Below are 13679 nucleotides of genomic sequence, written 5' to 3' on the forward strand. Positions count from 1 at the left end.
AAGGGAGGGGTGTTATTAAAAGGGCAATTTATATCTCTCCACTCTCTCCTGACTCATGAGACCTGGGATGTATACCACCTAGAACAGCAGTCCCCAACCTTTTTGTTTTTGGCACCAGGGACTGGTTTCATAGAAGACAATTTTTCCACAAATGGGTTGGGGTGGGTGGGCGGAGCTCATGACCCACACTGGGCCGTGGCCTGGGGGTTGAGGATCACAGATCTAGAAAACCTGGCAGCCAACATATACCATCTAGGTATTACTTTATGACAAAGCCAAAAAGTTCTGTTCTTGCTTACTTCTCTGTCTACCATCTTTCTATATCCATTAAGAAAAAAATAACTTTTATAAGATAACTGAGTAGAAAGGGCAAGCCAGTGGTATCACAATGTATCTTGCAAAGTGGATTTCTAACAGGTAAATGGTACAGATAGGACAGAGACAAGATACATTGTACTTTTTCACCTACTCCCTCAACAGTGGCAAGGAACCAGAGTGCAGGGGCAAGAAACGATGTCATACTAGGAGAGCAAAGCTGTACCAGTTGAATGCCTGCTAGCAACTGGGATTTAAGAGGTGTGCACATTAATCTGCCATTTAGTTGTAGATCTGAGAAGAAAATGTATCCCTTACCCAAGCAGAGAGCTTAGTGTTAACAGTAACCAACCACTGTTTATTAGCAAACATCAAGTTTAGGTAGATCTCACTTCATAAAGGATGAACAAAAAGGGGAGGGGGAGAATATGATATAGAAACTATGAAAAAAATGTCACCCACAAGGTAAAGGAAAGATAATCCCAGAAGAGTCAGAGAAATGATACCGCTGAAAAGATCTAGAATTCTAAAGAAATTTTTAGTAAACTCTTTGTAATTCTCAATTCTACACAAGAAGACTTGGTCTCCATGAAATAGTAGTGTAGTAGACTTTTGTTCATTCATTAGAAATTTTTTTATTTATTGCCTACTATGTGCCAGGCACTAAATTAGGTGCTGGGAACACCTAATTTAAAACAAATAAAACAGTAAATAAGACAGTGGAACGTGGTACTGAAAATAATTTTTCTATTGTGAGGGCAGAGGGCATTTCTAGGAAAGGAAATGCCAACTGAATCTCCATGATAGAGAATTATTAGAGCACAGTTCTTTTCAAAATTTAATTTATTACCTCTGCAATCTTTGCAATTGTGGCTAGGCTTAGAGTGTAATCCACATTAATCTAAGGCTTACCCACTATTCTCATTTTGTAATTTAACCATTAAAACCCCATGTTGTTGTTGTTATTGTTGTTTTTTGAGACAGAGTCTCACTCTGTTGCCCGGGCTAGAGTGCTGTGGCATCAGCCTAGCTCACAGCAACCTCAAACTCCTGGGCTCAAGCGATCCAACTGCCTCGGCCTGCCCCGGGTAGCTGGGACTACAGGCATGTGCCACTATGCCCAGGTAATTTTTCTATATATATTATTTTCAGCTGTCCATATAATTTCTTTCTATTTTTAGTAGAGACAGGGGTCTTGCTCTTGCTCAAACAATCAGCCCGCCTTGGCCTCCCAGAGTGCTAGGATTTACAGGCGTGAGCCACCGCGCCTGGCCCCCCATGTTGTTTTATTCTTGGAAAACAAAACTTGCCTTAGATTCAAAAGCACTTCCTCTAGAAAATATGATAGTAGTGGAAGAGAGACACTGGAGCAGTAAGGAAAGCATTAACGCATACAAAAATGTTAGTACTGACAGCTTCTGACAGTTCTCATTCTACTGTACTAGCTGACCCATTGTATGAGGCAGGATAAACAAAGTATGCCAGTAAGGAAGAGAGAACATTAAGAAGATAACAGGTTAAAATGAAAACATATAACTTAGTTGAAAGGACAAAAGGATATAACATTTAAAAAAAAAAAGGAAGATGTAAGGAAATGAGAAATGTAGTATCAATTAAAATTCATACAGAAAACAGAAAAGCACAGAACTGAAACTACGGAAAATAAATCAGTGAATTATAAGAAAACTTAAGATATGTTTCCAGATTGCAAAGGAAAACACAATGAAAAGAAAATAATGACAGAAACTGAGAGAGAGGAAGTGTTTAATACCATTGAAGGAAAACTGAAGAAGATACTAGAACAAATGGGAGAAAAGCAACCTATCAAAGATATAATGAATGTCTTAAGCTGAACAAAGATCTTTCACACAGATTGAAAATGTTCATTACATTTTCAGTAAAATTAATTTAGTAAATCAAATTCGTACATATTCTAGAAAAATTTTTTAATTACAAAGGACAAAAATTGGGCCAAATACAGACTATTCTGTAATATTAAATGTTAAAAGAAAGGACAATCTACAGAATTTTGAAGAGAAAAGGTTAATCATGAATCTTAGGCCGGGCGCAGTGGCTCACACCTGTAATCCTAGCACTCTGGGAGGCCGAGGTGGGAGGATCGCTCAAGGTCAGGAGTTCAAGACCTGCCTGAGGAAGAGCAAGACCCCATCTCTACTAAAAAATAGAAAGAAATTATCTGGACAACTAAAAATACGTAGAAAAAATTAGCCGGGGATGGTGGCACATGCCTGTAGTCCCAGCTACTTGGGAGGCTGAGGCAGAAAGATCACTTGAGCCCAGGAGTTTGAGGTTGCTGTGAGCAAGGCTGATGCCACAGCACTCTAGCCTGGGCAACAGAGCAAGACTCTGTCTCCAAAAAAAAAAAAAACCAGAATCTTACACTGAGCCAAGTTGTTTGTCATGTGTAAAAACAATGTATTTTCAGTTATGTAAGAACACACACATATCCATCTTGTTAAAAATTACCTAAAGCACTAAAATCAGTTCCATGTAACATAAATTTGCTGACACTTACTCAAAATCCTCTTGTTCCAATTCCATATGTCATGGAAAATTGTTTTGTTTTTTGGGTTTTCTTCTAGTAAGCAAGTACTATTGCCATTACGTTTTTTTTTTTAATTGTACTTTTTCTAAAAAGGTAGCAAGAGATGAAAAGAACATCTGATGGTCTGTGCTAATTTCCAGATGCCACATCTTAAGTGAGATAATCATTAAATGAAAGGATGTCCTAGAAAGCACAGTAAAAGTCTGGGAAGTCATTTTATATGAGGAAAAATCTCAAAAACTGGGATTCTTTAGTCTCGAAAGGAGAACACTGAAGGGAGACAAGACTGGTTAGCTTCAAATATACGATGGTTGCAATGTGGAGGAGATAAGTTATTTATTCTATGATGCTGCAGGTAGAAATAGGATCAGTAAGTAGAAGTTACACTAAGACAGATGTTAAACTCAGGAAAAAATTTAATAACCTGAGATTTCTAACAATGACCATAATGTTTAATGAAATCATGTCTTTAAAGTATTTGAGCAGAAAAGCATCATACGTGTCAAGCAAATACACAAATTTCCCCCTATGTGTTGTAGGGTTAGTCTAGACTTGCTTGGGGCCTTTTTCAATATATAATTTTATCAATGTACCTATCAAAAAGTGCTTTCTCTACTAGTTTTCTGAAAACTACCCAGAATTTCTGAATGATCAGGATGCAAAGAAAACATATCCTGAGGACTGATCTTCAGTGATCTTGATGTTCTCTAAGAGAGTCCCTATACTACTATTTTTGAGAGTGTAAGAGTTTTCATAAGTACTACTTTTCAAGCAGGTGACTTTTCAGAAATCCAGCTTTCCAAACCCAGCAGGCTTTATGGTAACTTTGGTGGTACATTTCCAAAGATACACTGTAAAACTGCCAAGGATCCTTTAATAAGCCTGGCTGCAGCAGCCAAACCACTTCCCATCTGCTCCTTGGCTTTTACACAGCTAATAATCAACTCTCTGACAGGTCACTGTAGAGATGTTTAACCCCAGGAGGTAGAGTAACTAACATGCTAGCTGGAAATGAAAACCACTGACCTCTTACTTCGATGGCAGAGAAAGTGCAGAATCAGGAGAACCAATACCTTACAGAGACCACAAGGCATTTAACAATTTGTAAGAGGTTTTATGAATATTTTACTCTTTTTTTCCTTCTGCCTAATTGTACTCTACTTCCTTATTTAGGACTGCGGTTTACTTTGTGCTTGGTTCCTATACCTGATCATCAAGAAACTCCTCTCTGCATGGATATGGCTAAGGGAAAGATAGGTCATGACAATTACTCTCCTTAGCTTGTACCCACCCAAAGCATTCATGCTTAAAAGTAACACATCATAACAGAAGTTCAGATCCTAGTTTCCTGTCTGGAACCCAAATCTATATCTCTGATTCCCAGCCCAGATTTGTACCTTCGTAAACCACACAGTTCAGGTCATTAATTGCTTTTTTAGGGCAATCATAGGTCATACCACTACTCTACCTCAGGAATGAACAGGGCCTCTCTTCAAGAAGGCTAAGAAAGAAAAAAAGTTTCAGAGGGCAAAACCAGCAACTGCACCCTACTTATGTCCAAATATAACATGAAAAACTATATTTTTCTTTCCCCTCAGGGAGATCTCTGTATCCATTCTAGAAGGCTTCGAAGAGAAAGGGGATTCCTTTAATTGGTAACTACCCACACACAATGCGGTCTAAGCAGTAAATTGTCCAATGCTGTTCTACTGTAAATTTATTTGTCCTTCCCTTTTCTTACGGGTTTTGGATCAATCTTCTTATGTGTTTTGGCCTGAGCAAGTGACAGTTATACATGAGCGTGTATAATCTGCTTGGAACCACACAGGTCACATAACTAAAACATGGATATCACGCTATCTATCTGGTATTTCCCTCCAAAAGCTGCATGCCAAAGACAAGACATGCCATACTCAATTCTAGGCAGGTAGAATTGTGTAGTAAAAAGAACACTGAACTTAGAATCAGGAGATGTGATTTCTGGATTCAAATTTCCATTGACTAACCAAGTTGCTTCATTAAATTTTAGTTTTCTCATTTTAAGATGGAGGGAGAATTCATCATGTTCTAAGCATACCATTAGGATATAAATCAGAAAAATGTAAGACAACTCAAACATATAAGATGACTCCAATATTCTTGGCTTTTAGGGTTTTTTGGGGGGGGGGCGGGGGGTGTCTTGCTATGTTACCCATGCTGGTCTCAAACTCTTGGCCTCAAGCAATTCTCTGGCCTCTATCTCCCAAAGCACTAGGATTACAGGTATGAGCACCGCGCTTGGCCAACCCAAATACAAGGTTCTTGTGTCTGAACTTAAAGAGGACTGTTTATAGTTATACCTTTTATGGGGTATCTAAAATATTAAGAAAAATAAAGAAAACCATACTTTAAATTTTTTAATAAATTAAATTATAGGTTGTACTGATACTCATTTGAGTTCTATGAAAGGAAATGGTAATCTTCCTTCTTCGTGAACTCAGTGATCTGGGTTTTCCTTTTAGGCTACTCCTACTTTCAGATGTGGCTCATAAAGCCCTACACTACAGTGACAGACTGATTCCATCTTGCTTTAAAAATCTCTCCGGGCCAAGGTATCAATCTCAAGGCTCGTGGTTTTAACATCTGGACTATATATTTTGCCAACTGTTCCAACCCACTAAGTTGCTGACCCCATTGATAGGACAGGTCTTCAAATCTAAATTGTTTGAGGTTCACAGGGTTTGATGCCCCAGGGAACTGTCAATAAACCAGTGGGCTACAACGAAGTTGCTGAGAAGAGAACCATATTATACCGTCTTCTCTGAATTCCAGATGTTGCCTTGAAATCACTTCATACTTAGCCAGCCTCAGGTGAGGTTAGTACAACATGTAAACCATCCTCAGTGACTCTCAGCTTACCCAGCTGTAAGAACAGGCATCTCCCTCTCCACCTGCCACACTTCATGGGAGCTCACTAATCAACTGAATTTCCACCTAGGGCTCTAACAAGAAACAATCACTTCCCTTTGGGCCTCTCCCTTAATTTATTACATTAATTACTGTAACAAAGAAACTGTGTCATCTCCTCAAGTACCATAGCTCTCAGCCTATGCCTCCAATTGAGATTAGATAAGGAACAGACTAACAGTGCCAATTTGAGAAGACAGATCCAATTCAACAGGGCTCATCTGACCATGTGTCACCTAAGGACAGAAGAGTAAAATTGTAGCATCTCTCAGTCCCCGAGTCTTTATATGCTGCAGCGCATGAATAGTTTTATGGTCCTCACAGGCTGCTATTCTCAAACATTATGAGACTCGACCTGTTTCATTTCACATAAGCAACTGACACTTCCATGAGGACACACCAATTCAACAGGGCTCAGGTTTAGATCCTTAGTGTTGGTCTGTTCTGTGCTAGCATACATCCTACAATAAGCTAAATAGCGTACTGAATACGTAAATAATTCAGTCCCAACCCTACAGGGATTCATTCGGTGAAAATGATCCACACAGAAAACCCTTCCCAAGGCCTGTGTGTAAGTAGGCCAAAAAGCAAAGGCAAAGATTATCTAAAGTAAGCAATAAAAAAGCTCTGTCACCCCTCCACCCCCTTGTAATTGGAGGGCTATACAGCCTTTTATAATTTAGTTCTTATCCCCAAAGCTAAATTTTCTTTGCTAAAGAGAAAGTGATGTCAAATGCTTAGGAAAAAAGTAAACAGTGTGGTGGCTCACATCTATAATCCTAGCACTCTGGGAGGCCAAGGCAGGAGGATCTCTTGAACTCAGGAGTTCGAGACCAGCCTGAGCAAGAGTTAGACCCCATCTCTATTAAAAATAGAAAAAATTAGCTGGGTGTGGTGGCATGCATTTGTAGTCCCAGCTACTCAGGAGGCTGAGGCAGAAGGATCGCTTGAGCCCAGGAGTTTGAAGTTGCAGTGAGCTATGATACCACTGCACTCTACCCAGGGCGACCAAGTGAGATTCCAAAAAAAAAAAAAAAAAAAGGGAACAGTGGAGATAATTAGCAATAAAGAGATCTAAGAAACCTACACTGCACACAGAAGTGTTGTGTCAAAGCATTAACTTTTCTTTATTTCAATCTTCTCATATCTAAAACATGGCTAAGCTCATAGTTTGATGGAAAGGAAAAAAACTTAGCATTTTTCAGAAAGTACAGGGAATTATTAATACCTTCACTTTTTTTTTTTTTTTTTTTTGAGACAGGGTCTCAGTCCATTGCCCAAGCTGGAATGCAATGGTGTGATCATAGCTCACTGTAACCTCAAACTCCTGTATGTTCAAGTGATCCTCCCAAGTAGCTAGGACTATAGGTGTGCACCAAGACACCCAGCTAATTTTTTAAAATTATTTTTTGTAGAGATGGGGGTCTTGCTATGTTGCCCAGGCTAGTCTCAAACTCCTGGCCTCAAGTGAGGGGGCTGGGATTACAGGGTGAGCTACTGCACCAGCCACCTTCACTTTTATATTCTAGACTTCATCTCTCTTCCCAAATCTCTTACATAAGAACCACTGAGTAAATCTGAGGGGACAAAGAAAACTTCTCTTATCAAAAGATTGTATTGGCTGGACACATGGGTCATGCCTATAATCCCAGCACTTTGGGAGGCCAAGGTGGGAGGATCGCTTGAGGCCAGGAGTTCAAGACCAGCCTGAGCAACAGTGAGGCTCCTTCTCCATAAAAAATAGAAAAATTAGCCAGGCATGTTGGCACATGCCGGTAGTCCCAGATACTTGGGAGGCTGAGGCAGGAGGATCACTTGAGCCCAGGAGTTGGAGGTTGCAGTGAGCTATGATGACACCACTGCATTCTAACCTGGGAGACAGAGTAAGACTCTGTCTTGGGAAAAAAAAGGATAATATCTACACTGATAGACTAACCACAAAAAAGGGTGGAATCCATAAACATATCCTTAAAAGACATCTAACCCTTGTCTACTTCTCCAGTTTTGTCTCAAGGCCACATCTCCTACCATTTTGCCTTAGGACTTTCACCTGAAAGACATTCCCTCTGCCTGTCCTGTATAGTCCCTCTCACCCTCAATGTGTGTGTGATTTTTTTATTAACATTTGTTTCCTCCACTAGACCACAAGCACCCCGAAGGCAGGGGCTGTGTCTCTTTTGCTCACTGTTGAAGAACCAGTGTTTGGTTCACAGTCTGTCTTCAATAAATATTTTGGTCAATAAATGAGTGAATGAACTAACACTTGTTTCTCCAACAAGCAAAATCCTAACAGTGCCCTGTTGGCATTTCTCCTCTCTTCTTAATTCACCTTGATTTGTCACCAGCTATAGATCAGCTTGGGCAACATGTGAGACCCTATCTCTATTTAAAAGTAAATTAAAAAAAAAAAAAAAAAAGAGTCATAAGGGGAAAGTTAGAAACCAATGCAGTTCCTAACCGCTCCTGAGTATCCTCTTAGCTTTCAGTCTCATCCTTGCAGTTGCTTCCCAAAACAGGGCCAGTGCACAAAGTAGGTATTCTAAATATAACCAACTCCTAGGAGCCCCCATGTATATACTTAAATGTATAATAAATGTAAAAGTTCTATTAGACTTAAACCACCTATTTGTCATACTTTAAACACCCGTGAATCTAAGGTATCAAAAGTGGTCATGAAAAGTGATCATGTCTGAGGAGAGGGATACGGAACAGGAAGAAACACAAGGGAACCTTGCAGGGTGCTGGAAATATTCTGTATCTTGAATTATATGGTGGTTACATGGCCGTATACATATGTAAAAACTGAGTTGTACACTTAAGATTTGCGTACTTACTGTACTTTACTATATGCACATCAGTCTTTAAAAAAAAAAAATAAGAGAGTAAATACTTATGAACAATAGAACTGCCTTACTGTATCATAGTCCTGGTCCTAAAGTAGCATTTTATATAAAGGGAATCATGTCATCAATCTTCACAGCTTCGGATATTTAGATGGATCACAGGAAGAAGAGGAGGAAGGGATGGAGGGAGGGAGAAAGACAGAAAGAAACTAACTTATAGATTACTTGATGTTTGACTACATTGTGAGACTTACAAATCTGTTAGAAGATCTGAAAGAATTATTTAGTGATAGGGATAAAAAACAAACCAAAAAAATGAGGGGAATTAATGATATTAAATCCTGGGGAAAAAATTTACACAAAAAATATAATAGTAGTATACTAAATAGCTCAATAATAAATATTTTACTTACAATAAATAATGAATATTGATCTACTTAGAAATTGTGATATAACTATATTATGAGGATTCAGTAAGAAGGGGAGGGCAATAAGAGTGTATTACTTATTACTTAGAAATATGGGAGTAAATACAAGAAAACTTGAAAGCAGTTGCCAATGGGGAGTGAGACTTGGTGGGAAGGGGTAAGTAGGAAATTAATGTTTTTCATTAAAAGCTGCAGCACTATTTGACTTTTAATACAAAGCTCATGGGAAAGCAAAAACTAGGTATTGCTTTGATAAATAAAACAAATTTTAAATAATTTTATAAAAAGCTAAGAATACTTCCCAAAATATTCCTGGACACCCTTAGTAGGCTACCATAAAATGTATCAATTCAATAATTTAACAAAAATCTTCTTGTGGGAGATGGGAAAAGAGGACAGCAGAAGGGATGTGGGTGTGACTAAAAAAGGATACAAGGGACCTTTGCGATGGAATTGTTCTGTATCTTGACTATGTTAGTGGACATGCTATGAACCTACACATGTGATAAAAGTGCACAGAACTAAATATACACATACACACATAAATGAGTACCAATAAAACTGGGGAAATCTAAACAAGATAGATGGATTGTATCAATGTCAATATTATAATATTGTACTATACTTTAGAAAGATGTTACCACGGGGGAAACTAGGTAAATAATACAAACGATTCTCCTGAATTACGCATGTATGTGTTATTTATTTATTTTTTAGAGACAGGGTCTCACTCTGTCACCCAGGCTGGAGTGCAATGGTGCTATCATATCTCAATGCAACCTCATTTCTAACTTGAAAAGAGTGTTCTTTATCTAACATAGGATCCTAAGAACTGATGATCAACTCTACATGTTCTGTTCATCACTTGACAGGGTGTGATAATATTCCCTTTGTCTTCAAAAGCTAAAGTGGTTTTTTTTTTTTTTTGACATATCTTCATCAAAGCTTTCAACTCCTTTAGTCACCAGCTCTGATGTGTATTTCTTGGGGGGAGGGGCGGGGGTCAAGAGACTACAAGGTATCATAAATATAGACAAACCTTGGCTTTACATTGATGAAAGTTTATTTTTATCTTTTTTTATTTAGTTCTGATTCTCTTCCTAATCATACCCGGCATTTTCTTGGCAGTACACTGAGCTAATTTTTCTAGGAATAGCTTACCAAGATTTCTAGTTTCCTTTAGAAACTGGGACTGGCTGCAGTTGTTAGCTAGAAGTCACTCATTCTAAGAAAGTAGTTTAGACTTTCTGCCTCTTTTTAAGTGCAATTTCTGTGCATACTGAAGCTCCTCTTTTTTTTTTTTTTTTTGGAGACAGGGTCTTGCTCTGTCACCCAGGCTGGAGTGCAGGGGCCTCATCATAGTTCACTGCAACCTGGAACTCCTGGGCTCAAGGGATCCTCCTGCCTCGGCCTCCCGAGTAGCTGGGACTACGGGCGTGTGCCACCATACCCAGCTAATTTTTCTATTTTTTATAGAGATGGGGTCTTGCTCTTGCTCAGAGCTGGTCTCAGACACCTGGCCTCAACTGATTCTTCCACCTTGGCCTCCCAAAGTGCTGGGATTACAGGTGTGAGCCACCACACTGGTCCTCATCTACTTTTCATCTTACTCAGTCAAGATGCTCCTGAAGCATATTCTCAACAAGTTGGGAACCTAACTACTTGGAAGAACTTAACGTCATTCAAAAACCTGAATTTTTCACTTATGCAAAACATTTATTAAAATGTCAAATAAGATGAATGTCACTGCTTTTATTCTTCCACATAGAACAACTTATCATCAAGATGGACTTTGGAGATAATGTCATGAGGAAGCAGCACAGTGCAATGGGAAAGAAACAACAAAAAACAAGTGAAGAGGTAGAAAAACTCAATTCTACTCTTTATACTCCCTAGATGTATAACAACCTTGGGCAAGTCACTGCTCCTATTTGAGCCTCAGTTATTTCATCTGTAAAAAGCTGAGATAGCCAGGCATAGTGATGTGCCCCTTTAGTCCCAGTTACTCAGGAGGCTGAGATGGGAGGAACACTTGAGACTAGGAGTTTGAGGCCAGCCTGGGCAACACAGCAAGACTCTATCTTTTTTTTTTTTTAAGAAAAGCTGAGATAATAATACCATCAATAAGTGTAGTGTAATGCTCTCAGTAGAAACTGGAACAGCATCTTAAAATCAAACTCATTAATATTCCTACAACAAAATGAATATTTACTTGAAACAGAACAAAAAAGACTACAAATAGCCTCCTAGTTGAAGTCAGATTTGTGCCTATCTTACAAAAACTTTCAGTTTTCAGAGATTGTTGATGTTTAGAACTAAAGAGAAAGGGCCAGGTGCAGTGGCATATGCCTATAATCCTAGCTCCTCAGAAGGCTGAGGCAGGAGGATCTCTTGAGCCCAGGAGTTTGAGGCCAGCCTGGGTAACATAGTGTGACCCCATCTTTAAGGAAAAAAAAAAAAAAACACTGAAGAGAAGGGACAGAGGGACTACAGCCCTATGGAAATGTTTACTGTTAAGAGTCAGGCCAGGCTGAATGGCTCATGCCTGTAATCCCAGCACTTAGGGAGGCTCAGGCAGAAGGATCATTTGAGTTTGGGACCAGCCTGGGCAACAGTGTAACGCTGGCTCTACAAAAAAAAAAAAAAAAATTAGCCGGGCATGGTGGCATGTGCATGTAGTGCCAGCTATTTGGGAAGCTGAGGCAGGAGGATCACGTGACCCCAGGAGTTTGAGGTTGCAGTGAGCTATAATGATGATACCACACTCTAGCCTAAGCAACAGAGCAAGACCCTGTCTTAAAATAAGAGGTTTGCTAATTCACAAGAAAAGAATTCTCTGCTACTCCATGATTAAAGTTTTTTTTTTTTTTTTTTGAGACAGAGTCTCACTCTGTTGCCCAGGCTAGAGTGAGTGCCGTGGCGTCAGCCTAGCTCACAGCAACCTCAAACTCCTGGGCTCAAGCGATCCTCCTGTCTCAGCCTCCCGAGTAGCTGGGACTACAGGCATGCACCACCATGCCCGGCTAATTTTTTCTATATATATATTTTAGCTGTCCATATAATTTCTTTCTATTTTTAGTAGAGATGGGGTCTCGCTCTTGCTCAGGCTGGTCTCGAACTCCTGAGCTCAAACGATCCGCCCACCTCGGCCTCCCAGAGAGCTAGGATTACAGGCGTGAGCCACCGCGCCCGGCCCATGATTAAAGTTTTTAAATAACCTTTGGTCTGATCTTAATAAAAGTCTTTTCAAACTAAACCATGTACACTGGTAATAGCTCTGTCTACATACAATTATTAATGATTTGTCATACATGACTTCTTATGTAAACTAACCCACTGCCTTGACCCCAGTAAATTATATAAATGATACCAAGTCATCTCAATCTTTAATCTACATTTTATCAACTTTCCAATACGGTATAGTTTTTAGCCCCTCCATCCTGAACCCTTCTTATGGACAGAACCACATTTGAAATCTACACCAGTCCTTTAGTATACTGTCCATGCCACTTAAAATTCGAAGTGATATACTTTCACTAAGCATTCCAGTTTATCCCTGAATTCTTCCTAAATTCTTGGGGAGATAAATCTAATCTCATCAAGTTATCTGATTGATCAAGAAAAGCCTAGGCAGCTAGGAAAAAAAATATGTTGGAAATAATAAATGTTAATATTTCTGGGATAATTCCCAAGACTCCTTTATATTTTTCTGTATTTTCTAAAGGATTTATTCATGTTCTAATCAGAAAATTTAAAAAATAATAGTTAAGCATCTTGGCCGGGCGTGGTGGCTCACGCCTGTAATCCTAGCACTCTGGGAGGCCGAGGTGGGCGGATCATTTGAGCTCAGGAGTTCGAGACCAGCCTGAGCAAGAGCGAGACCCCATCTCTACTAAAAATAGAAAGAAATTATATGGACAGCTAAAAATATATATAGAAAAAATTAGCCGGGCATGGTGGTGCATGCCTGTAGTCCCAGCTACTCGGGAGGCTGAGACAGGAGGATCGCTTGAGCTCAGGAGTTTGAGGTTGCTGTGAGCTAGGCTGACGCCACGGCACTAACTCTAGCCTGGGCAACAGAGTGAGACTCTGTCTCAAAAAAAAAAAAAAAAAAAAAAAAGCATCTATCATCATTTGTACTAGAAGCTTTAATTTGGCTTGATAAAAAAAAAAGTAGAAATTCTCTAATGTTTTCATCCTTGAATGGTTTCATACCACAATCATGGTCTTAGCAATTCTCTAGCTGCCTCTCCATTTTAACATGTCTTTTTAAAAAACAAAAACAAACACAAACTCTTACCATCAGTTGTGCAGAGGCTTATCAAATGCATCTTTTTTCTTTCTCCTAATTTCCAGGTTGTGCCCGATCACTTTATGGGCTTCCTTGGCCTTGACTGAAAATGTTTCAATATTTTTAAAGATGCCTTTCTCTTCTCCATAGCCTCTAAAACTATGCCAAATTACCACCTGTTTTTTACTGTCCTTTTGATCCCTTGCTTTCTTTTAACATAGACTTCAAATATGATGATTTTTAAGTCTTTAAACTTTCAGTAGGTTATTTACTTTTTAAAAATTATTCTT

At 39.1% G+C, this 13679-nt stretch overlaps 1 protein-coding gene across 5 annotated transcripts in view; it reads right to left on the reverse strand.

Annotated features, from left to right (window-relative positions):
* Nucleotides 1-13679, reverse strand: part of ZNF609 (zinc finger protein 609) — a 206710-nt gene that overhangs the window by 178552 nt on the left and 14479 nt on the right. The gene's annotated exons all lie outside the window — the stretch shown is intronic.

Source organism: Eulemur rufifrons, chromosome 2 (genome assembly GCF_041146395.1).
Source record: "Eulemur rufifrons isolate Redbay chromosome 2, OSU_ERuf_1, whole genome shotgun sequence".
Lineage (NCBI taxonomy): Eukaryota > Metazoa > Chordata > Mammalia > Primates > Lemuridae > Eulemur > Eulemur rufifrons.